Source organism: Gadus chalcogrammus, chromosome 15 (assembly GCF_026213295.1).
Source record: "Gadus chalcogrammus isolate NIFS_2021 chromosome 15, NIFS_Gcha_1.0, whole genome shotgun sequence".
Lineage (NCBI taxonomy): Eukaryota > Metazoa > Chordata > Actinopteri > Gadiformes > Gadidae > Gadus > Gadus chalcogrammus.
Window position 1 is genome coordinate 2,157,406 of NC_079426.1, and position 8,042 is coordinate 2,165,447.

At 42.3% G+C, this 8,042-nt stretch overlaps 2 pseudogenes; one reads left to right on the forward strand and one right to left on the reverse strand.

The window, feature by feature from the left end:
- Positions 1 to 557, forward strand: part of LOC130404625 (vinculin-like) — a 36,708-nt pseudogene extending 36,151 nt beyond the window's left edge.
- Positions 558 to 2,168: 1,611 nt separating this feature from the next.
- LOC130404618 (AP-3 complex subunit mu-1-like) lies at positions 2,169 to 8,039 on the reverse strand (annotated as a pseudogene).
- Between the last annotated feature and the right edge of the window lie 3 nt (positions 8,040 to 8,042).

Here is an 8,042-nt window from a genome sequence, read left to right on the forward strand (position 1 = left end):
AGATTGATTTATAATCTGTAAATATTTAAGGGCACATCAAATAAAGTGTGCAACTCAATATCTCTGACTTATAAATCCGCCATCATCCACGACCCCCGTATGCATATCAGGCCACTCTCAACCCCAAGGCTTGGAAACCCTGGGTCAGGTCAACCCATGGTTCTTGTGTTGATGTTCCTATCTCCCCGTCCGTCCGTCCGTCCGTCCGTCCGTCCGTCCAGGCCACAGACATGCTGGTGCACAACGCCCAGAACCTGATGCAGTCCGTGAAGGAGACGGTGAGAGAAGCCGAGGCAGCGTCCATCAAGATCAGGACCGACTCGGGATGCACCCTGCGCTGGGTCCGTAAGACCCCCTGGTACCAGTGAACCCCCGAACCCGCCCAGCAGCCGCCAGAACCCCGGGAGTTCAGGTCACATGTAAGAGCACACCGCAGATCCTTTGTACAAATGACACGCACACAAAGGAAGAATGATGGCGCTCCCCTTTGTGAAGAGGAAGCCTGCGAAGTGCAGCTTTCAGTCCGTCCTTTACTTCAGTTTGTGTGTGTGTGTGTGTGTGTGGTGTGTGTGTGTGGTGTGTGTGTGTGTGTGTGTGTGTGTGTGTGTGTGTGTGTGTGTGTGTGTGTGTGTGTGTGTGTGTGCGTGCGTGCGTGCGTGCGTGCGCAGGTGTGTGCGTGCGCACGTGCGTGAGTGTGTGCGTGCGCACGTGCGTGAGTGTGTGTGTGTGTGTGCTGTTTGTTTGTGTGTTATCTTTTGGTACTTGGCCTACTGTCAGTTAGTCCTACTCTGTTCCCGGGCTCTTTCGTCTGTAGCTATGGAAATCCATAGGTTAATATTTGACAGTTTTTTTATATATATTTTTGGTATGTTGGGTTACAAGAGTTTATCCAAATCCCAGGTATATATTTTTTGCATGAAACGTTTTTTCTACTTTTAAAGGAGAATTATGAAATATAATATTCACTGAGAAAGAATGTTTACTTTCGTTGAATGTCATCGGTTTATTATGGTGTACTGTATATATTTAATAGGGATTTATTTTGTTAACATCCTTTGCTGGGAGTTTAGTGCTTTGATCTTGTGCATACCTGGCTTATTGTATTTCGGTCCTTATGTTTACGTTGAATCGTTATACTGCTCTTAACTGAAGATCCATCCGAGAGGTGAATATGACCTATCAACTGAATTACACTTTGCCATGCAATGCTTTTGTTTATTTATTTTCACCATTTATGGGTATATGAAACCTATTTAAAAGGTCATATTGCTGAGAAGTGGACATTTTTACTTTTTTGGGGTTGCTAACTTAACAGCAGCATTAGTCAATGTTGTTCAATAGTTAGTTCCTTATGGTTCAACATTGCCTAAGGGTTTTTCATTTCATCAACACAGTTTATAACCAGGACAACAACTGTTAATATGAAACATAGGTCAATAAAAGACATTTGACTTAGAAGTAATGTTACTTTTCTAAAGTTATAGTCGCAATGTGTACTATTTCAACAAGCTCGTAGCATAAATGAAAAGACATCGATATGTGTGTGATCACTGCTGATCGAGTGATTTTATAACCTAGCAATAAAATCACATCTTATTACTGACATATTCTACAAATAAAAGATAAATACCCTGGCAGTTATTTCCATTCTTAAAGTATCCTGCCTTCTTAATGGGAGCTCTCTAACACATCAACTTCAATATTTTTGTGCTTTACTTTCATACCACCTTTTCCCATAACATTTTCATGATTTAGCTTACTCATTTGTGAGAAGCCCGTTCTAGAGACGTACGAGTGAGAACCTGGACATCAATGTCTGAATGTTCCCAACAATCATTTGGTTGTGCTTTTTCCAGATGACCGCAATGGTTTTATAACCTTCAAATATGTTCATGTTGCCAACTGGTATATTCATGCAAGTGTTCAATTTGGATTTGCCTCAGGCAACTGCAAAAGAAAATATTTTTCCCTGACATGTTCAAGATGATAATAACCAATCAATTTGTTATTTTTTAATATCTATTTTAGCATTGCTTCAACCACGTGGTGGTATTTCTTTTTTTACATCGGCAGTTTAAGAACAACTGTCAGAGAAAAGTATAAATACGTGTGTCCTTATAAACTTTACTCAACAGGCAGTATTAAAAGGTGGACTGTGGCTTAAGAAAAGGATTTACGTTAATTACACGTTGGCCTATAAGGATGCAGCAATCGCTAACGTTGAGTCACTGAAATTCTCCAACCTTGGATGTCTGATTCTCGTAGCGCTGTCCACACATCTGTGCCTTCGAATAATAAAAATACAAATACTGTTGGACTTGATAGCCTCTTTATTTGACACATTATGCTAACAATGTTATCGGATATTAAAGTACACTTTATGAGCATTGCAGTAAATACGCACACATAAAACATGGGTTTTTCTTATAAAATATCTTAATTTGTTGATAAACAGAGGACATTCCTTGTCCCCACCCTCCCCAATAAGTGATTGTGCAAAAGCGGTGTTGAATAAGGCTGCATTTCGAGAGTATTGATTTATAAAAGTAAGGTGAGATTGCCTCCCAAGCATCCTCAACTCTCTACAACAGAGCAGAAACACACCCCAGCTCTACACCACGGTAGGGACTGAAACCTTCTTCAGTGATTCGGGATTAAAAACTCCATCCTCTCCACCTCTCGTTCCTGTGTGAAGTCCACTACTGGTGCGTGTAGTTGTAGTCAGAGTGACGAGGTTAGGTCCCACATATAATACATAACAGTTCCCCAGGTCGCAAAGGTGGACCAGGGCGCTCTCTATGGCAAACAGACATTCCTGTGAAACCGCAAAGCCAACATTTCTGGGCTGAAATACCTGCACTCACACGGTAAACAAGGGAACGTTGGCCGCTTGGATTCTAGAAAAATAGCTACTGTATAAAACTGATTGTGTTCAGCTGCAAAAGGTAACAAGGTCTGCAAACATTGACACTGATTTCATGCTTTATGTGCTGAAGTGTGAAATGGCCACGCAGGCAGGCCGCTGCACAAGTCTTTTAAAGCTTAGTGTTTTCCCTTAGAGCATATAAAATGGGGATAAATAAACTATAACATGAAGAAAAATAAACTAGTCACAAAGCTCTCAAAATACCTATTATCTGGTCAAGATAATGCACAGACAAAAAAGAGCATACAAGTATTTTCCCACAATTATTAAGGCTTCCCTTTAAAAGGTTAGAAGTATCATTTGATTCTCTGCAACACTATGAACATATAAGTTAACTTTGGACAACACAAAGTCTTTCATTAATAACAGTGAGCTAGGATACAGAAGGCTTGTAGAACTAACTGAAACTTGGAGCGTGGGAAAGTTTCAGTTCCCCATTTTTGGCACATTGGGTTGTTGCTGTCGTCACATCAGCCAGTTGATGCTCAGGTCCTTACTTGGAATTTTCCAGCTTTTGTGACATATTTGACTCCTTTAAAAGGCTTGTACTTCTCTCCATACATGTCCAGTCGGTTCACCTTTAGCCCTGCAACAAAAGAGGTCAGATAAGCTGGGGAAACAATGAGCCATTTGAGTGGACAAAGTCCACACATTCAAACCCAATGCAAAAACGGTGTATGAATGAATTAAGATAATATCTACAGTATGTTGTGTGAAACAATATCTGTTCTGCTGTCAAACTATACCACACAGAGTAAGACAATGAGCTTTAATTATATCAGAAATGGGGGAGCGATTACCTAAAACCTGGATCATTCCGGCAGGGTAAAAGGAAAGGTTATTTCAAAGTAAGAGTACCCGATATGGCTAGCTGTTGAATTTTGAGGGCGATGTTGATGGAGGGGTTGTCCTCTGGTTTGGGGGCTCCGGCCTGCAGACTGAGGCTGCCCCGCAGGTTAGGAAGCTTCTGGGGGTTCAACCTCCCAATGTCCCACACCAGTACCTACCCCCACCACCACACAGACACGCCTTAACAGGTTATCGGTTACATTATTAAAGTGTAAAAATAAGTCATCTTATAAACACTGTACTCTGCTGTGATGTAAACATTTGCTAAACCGCTTTTCTTAGCCAACTTCCATCAGGATTAGATTAAAAAAAATCAGCACTCCTTTGAACTGAAGCGAGAATCTATTTTTAATCTAGAATCGAGAATCAATTTATTGAATCGAATCTGGGCTCCCCAGAATCGAAAGGCAACACTAGAGCTGGGCGATTAATCGATTTATCGTAATTCTAATTGATGGTCTAAGAATAAGAAAAAAGATTCAAACGTAAACAATGGTAGCGTGCGCAGAAAAGAGTGAGTGTTTAGAGTTTGCCAAAAGTCTGTGGCAACCAAATGTTGCCTTTTGTTAATCATTGTTAATCTTTAAATTAAAATCCAAATTATTATTTTATTTTTTTTGTCATTTAAAATCGATTATAAGAAATCGTAGATTTTACGAATTTGTACAGTGGTTACCTTGGTGGCGGGGTCGTAGGTGTAGCTGCCCTGCGTGGCTGTGATGGCTGGCACTGAGCACGGCTTTGGGCATGTGGACGGTGATCACCAAGCCTTCCACCGTCTTCCCCATGGTCTGCTTGGGGCCCGCCGTCGGTCCAGGCGGCCCCCGAGCCACTCTCGAAGAAGCTGATGTTCTGCTTCACGTACACGGGGAGGGCCACGAGGCTGGGGGGGGCAGAGCACAGGGTCCACAGATATAAGAGTCCTAACTCCTCTTAGGGCTGATCGATTACGGGCAAAATCATAATCACGAATATTTTGGTCAATATTGAAATCACGATTATTCAACAATTATGTTGTATTTATTCAGCATGTCTATCCCAAAAAGATGTTTGTAACTGAGAACTTTGAATTTCACCTTAAAAAAATACACAAAATGGTCAAAGAGAAAATGTTCCAATCTAAAATGATATACAGATAGGTATTCAAGCTTTTCTGCCCTTTCTATAAAACCTTAAAAAATATTTAGAAGGAAATAAAAATAAAAATCGAAAAACTTGAATACGTTAATTTTGTGACCGTTGACGCTAAAATCGAAATCGCGATCAAAATCCGATTAATCACCCAGCCCCACCTCCTCTAGGGATCATTGGCACAGCAGGGCTTAGTGACTGGCATAATAAAGCAGTGATAATGACAACTCCTTGCCCCATCTGTAACTCTGTATATGTCTCTTGTTGTCATTGCCGTCTCTGTTCCTGTTGTCATTGTTTCTGTTGATCTGTCTGCCTACGGTTGCTCGTCTCATATTGTAATTATCTGCTTACATATTTTTAATTTACTTTATTTTATTTATATCACTATTTTTTATGTACAGCACTTTGGTTCAGTGAAAGCTGTGTGAAATGTGCTTTATAAATAAATTTTACTTACTTACTTTACTTACTGAACTGCACCTGGTAAGAGAGGGGTACGTATCGGGGGTGGGGGGGTGCTTACTTCTGGCGTTGACTTGGTAGGACATGAGTGTGAAGTTCCATCGGGGGGGATGAGGAGAGGACTCGCTCCGCCTCCCAGCGTTTGAATCTCAACACACGGTGGAAGCTCACGTCGTCCAGGAGCCGGGGATTCTGCAGGGCGAGATGGAGCCCGGGAGAGAGACAGTTACAGCGAAGTCACCGCGTGAGCCGACCGGAATTAGAGAGATCAGGATCACAGCGAGAATCCATCCAGCCAGGCTTTGAGTCCAGCCTTCCTTGGGCCCGAAACACAGTGGTTCGGGACAATCCCTGCGTCCTATGAGGAACTACGTGATCTACTGCGATCGACACGTGGTTCATCCAATAATACCCTGCCAAGTATTCTTAGAAAGTGGTTCGCCCTTTCCACAGTTCCAAAGAATACTCCCCATAATGGCTGTATAGCGAGCCCACCTGGTATGTCATTTAGCAAGTTTGAAGGAAATTCATTCGACTTTAAACTAAGATCTAGAGTGAGGGGAGAATGTGGGGAACCCACCTAAAAAGAGATACTATCATCATCCCAGGAGCTTGACGCGGCTTCAATTACACCCTGTATCTCAGCACAGCACCCGTCGGACCTGTTGGACATCACAGGCACACAAGATAATACATATCTATTTTTATAAAAGTATATGTTATCATCGAAATAGAAATCATCAAGAAAAATAAGAAAATGTGACCACAGCAATTAAAGAACAACCCGCTTTTTTTAATTTAAAACCGGAACCATAAGCGGTGGCTCACTGTTTATGGGTAAAGGTAAAAGCCCTTGCTTTGTTTCTTATTCTATTTGCTCTGCTGCCTCATATGCTGTGGTTAACTAGCGCCCCGTGGGTACCGATTAGCCCTGGCTTGAACTGAACAGAGGAGGGTTGAGTGCTCTGCTTCGCAAGGAACTGCCACACCATTACTGTACCCAATGAGGAAGCCATTTCCTACCTGATTTGTCCACTATGGCGTCGATCTCCTCTATCACGTCGAAATAAGCCTCATTATTGGTGTATTTTACACCAGAGCGCCTCCACGGGATGGTGGACAACTGACCCGATGGTAGCCTTTCTTCAAAATTACTAGTTCCTGGAGTGAAACAAATAAAAGCATTTAGCGTAGAATCGCAGAAAACAAAAGAACAGTCAAGTAGAATCAACTATTGCTAGTGCATCAAATAGAATGGATATGTAATTGCGGAGAACGCTGGATGATGTGTGGGCTGTGGTGACGTTCTGTGGACCTGTGAGGGTGTTGACCATGGTTCTCAGGATGGTGGGAGGCCGGATCATCTCCTTCAGGATGTTGGACTCTGTGGCCAGAGGGAAACCGTTGTCCAGCATCTCCTCCAACAGCTCGTAAACCGTCACCACGTTGTCCTTAATCACCGTCTCCGAGCATTCCCCAAAATAATCCTGGGAAAATAAAATAATTATATGAAATAGCACATAGTAAGGATGGTTTATGTATTGTAGAGAGAGAGCATAAACTGAAGAGAATAGTTTATGTATATGACATATAGTAATCATATAGAGTAGAGCAGACATTCACATCAGCAGATGCTTTTATATAAAGTGTCTCACTGTGAATTTAGACAAGCCATTAATGGGCAAGTAGTGTCTGGGTATCTTGCAGCTTACTGGGTTTCTACATTGAACAATGTAGAAACCCAGTAAGGATAGAAACACTCAGCAGTGAAAGTAGGTGTCACATCAACACACACCAACTTGGCAAATATTATCAGTCAACGCAATATAATTTCATCCCTATGGCAAAAACACAGAGTGAGACACACATAAGCTTGGGCTGACCTGAAACGTCTCGACCACTCTGTGCAGCAGCTCGATCACGAATAGCGGGGGGGCCTCTGTCTGGATGACCGACAGGAAGAAGAGCCTGTCGCGGTAGATGCTGATAAGGTAGTGGTGCGGGGTCTGAAGCACGGGGGGAACATCCTCTGGCTCTGCAGCCTTCTCCTTCGCTTCGAAGAAGTAGTCGCAAACACTGCGGCCGATGACGCTCTTCCAGTGCTTCTCCAGGAATATATCTCCCGAGTGGTTAATCAGAAACAGGCTGTGGATCATTTCAACTGCAACAATGGGGAGGCTGTCAAGGTTGTGACTGCTGTCACATAGAGAGTGAGAGAGGGAGGAGGAGATGAGGAAGCAGATATACAAGTTATAGAAGAAGAAATGTCACAAGCACATTGAAATAACCAATCGTTTACTACTGCATTAAAGATGTACGATGAATTCATGCATTCAAAACATAAAGTAAAAAGCCAGTCAGTCTGACGAGTTGCAACTTCAAAATATGAAACTGAAAACGCAGGTAAGTTAGACAGCTGGGAACTATTAGTCAACAACGAGAAATACATCCGACTTTCGGTCCACAACCGGAATGAGGACCAAAACATTCAATTCCACTCCATAACCAAAGAACGTCACTGGAAGATAGTTGACTTATTACAACTTGGCATAACAAATGCATAAAGTTATACCTGCAGGAGTCGATGAACGATGTTATGGCAATGTGGCACTTTTTCAACTGACCATTCATAGTGGCCACGGAGAAGCCTGAACTATTAGGCAAGCTAAAA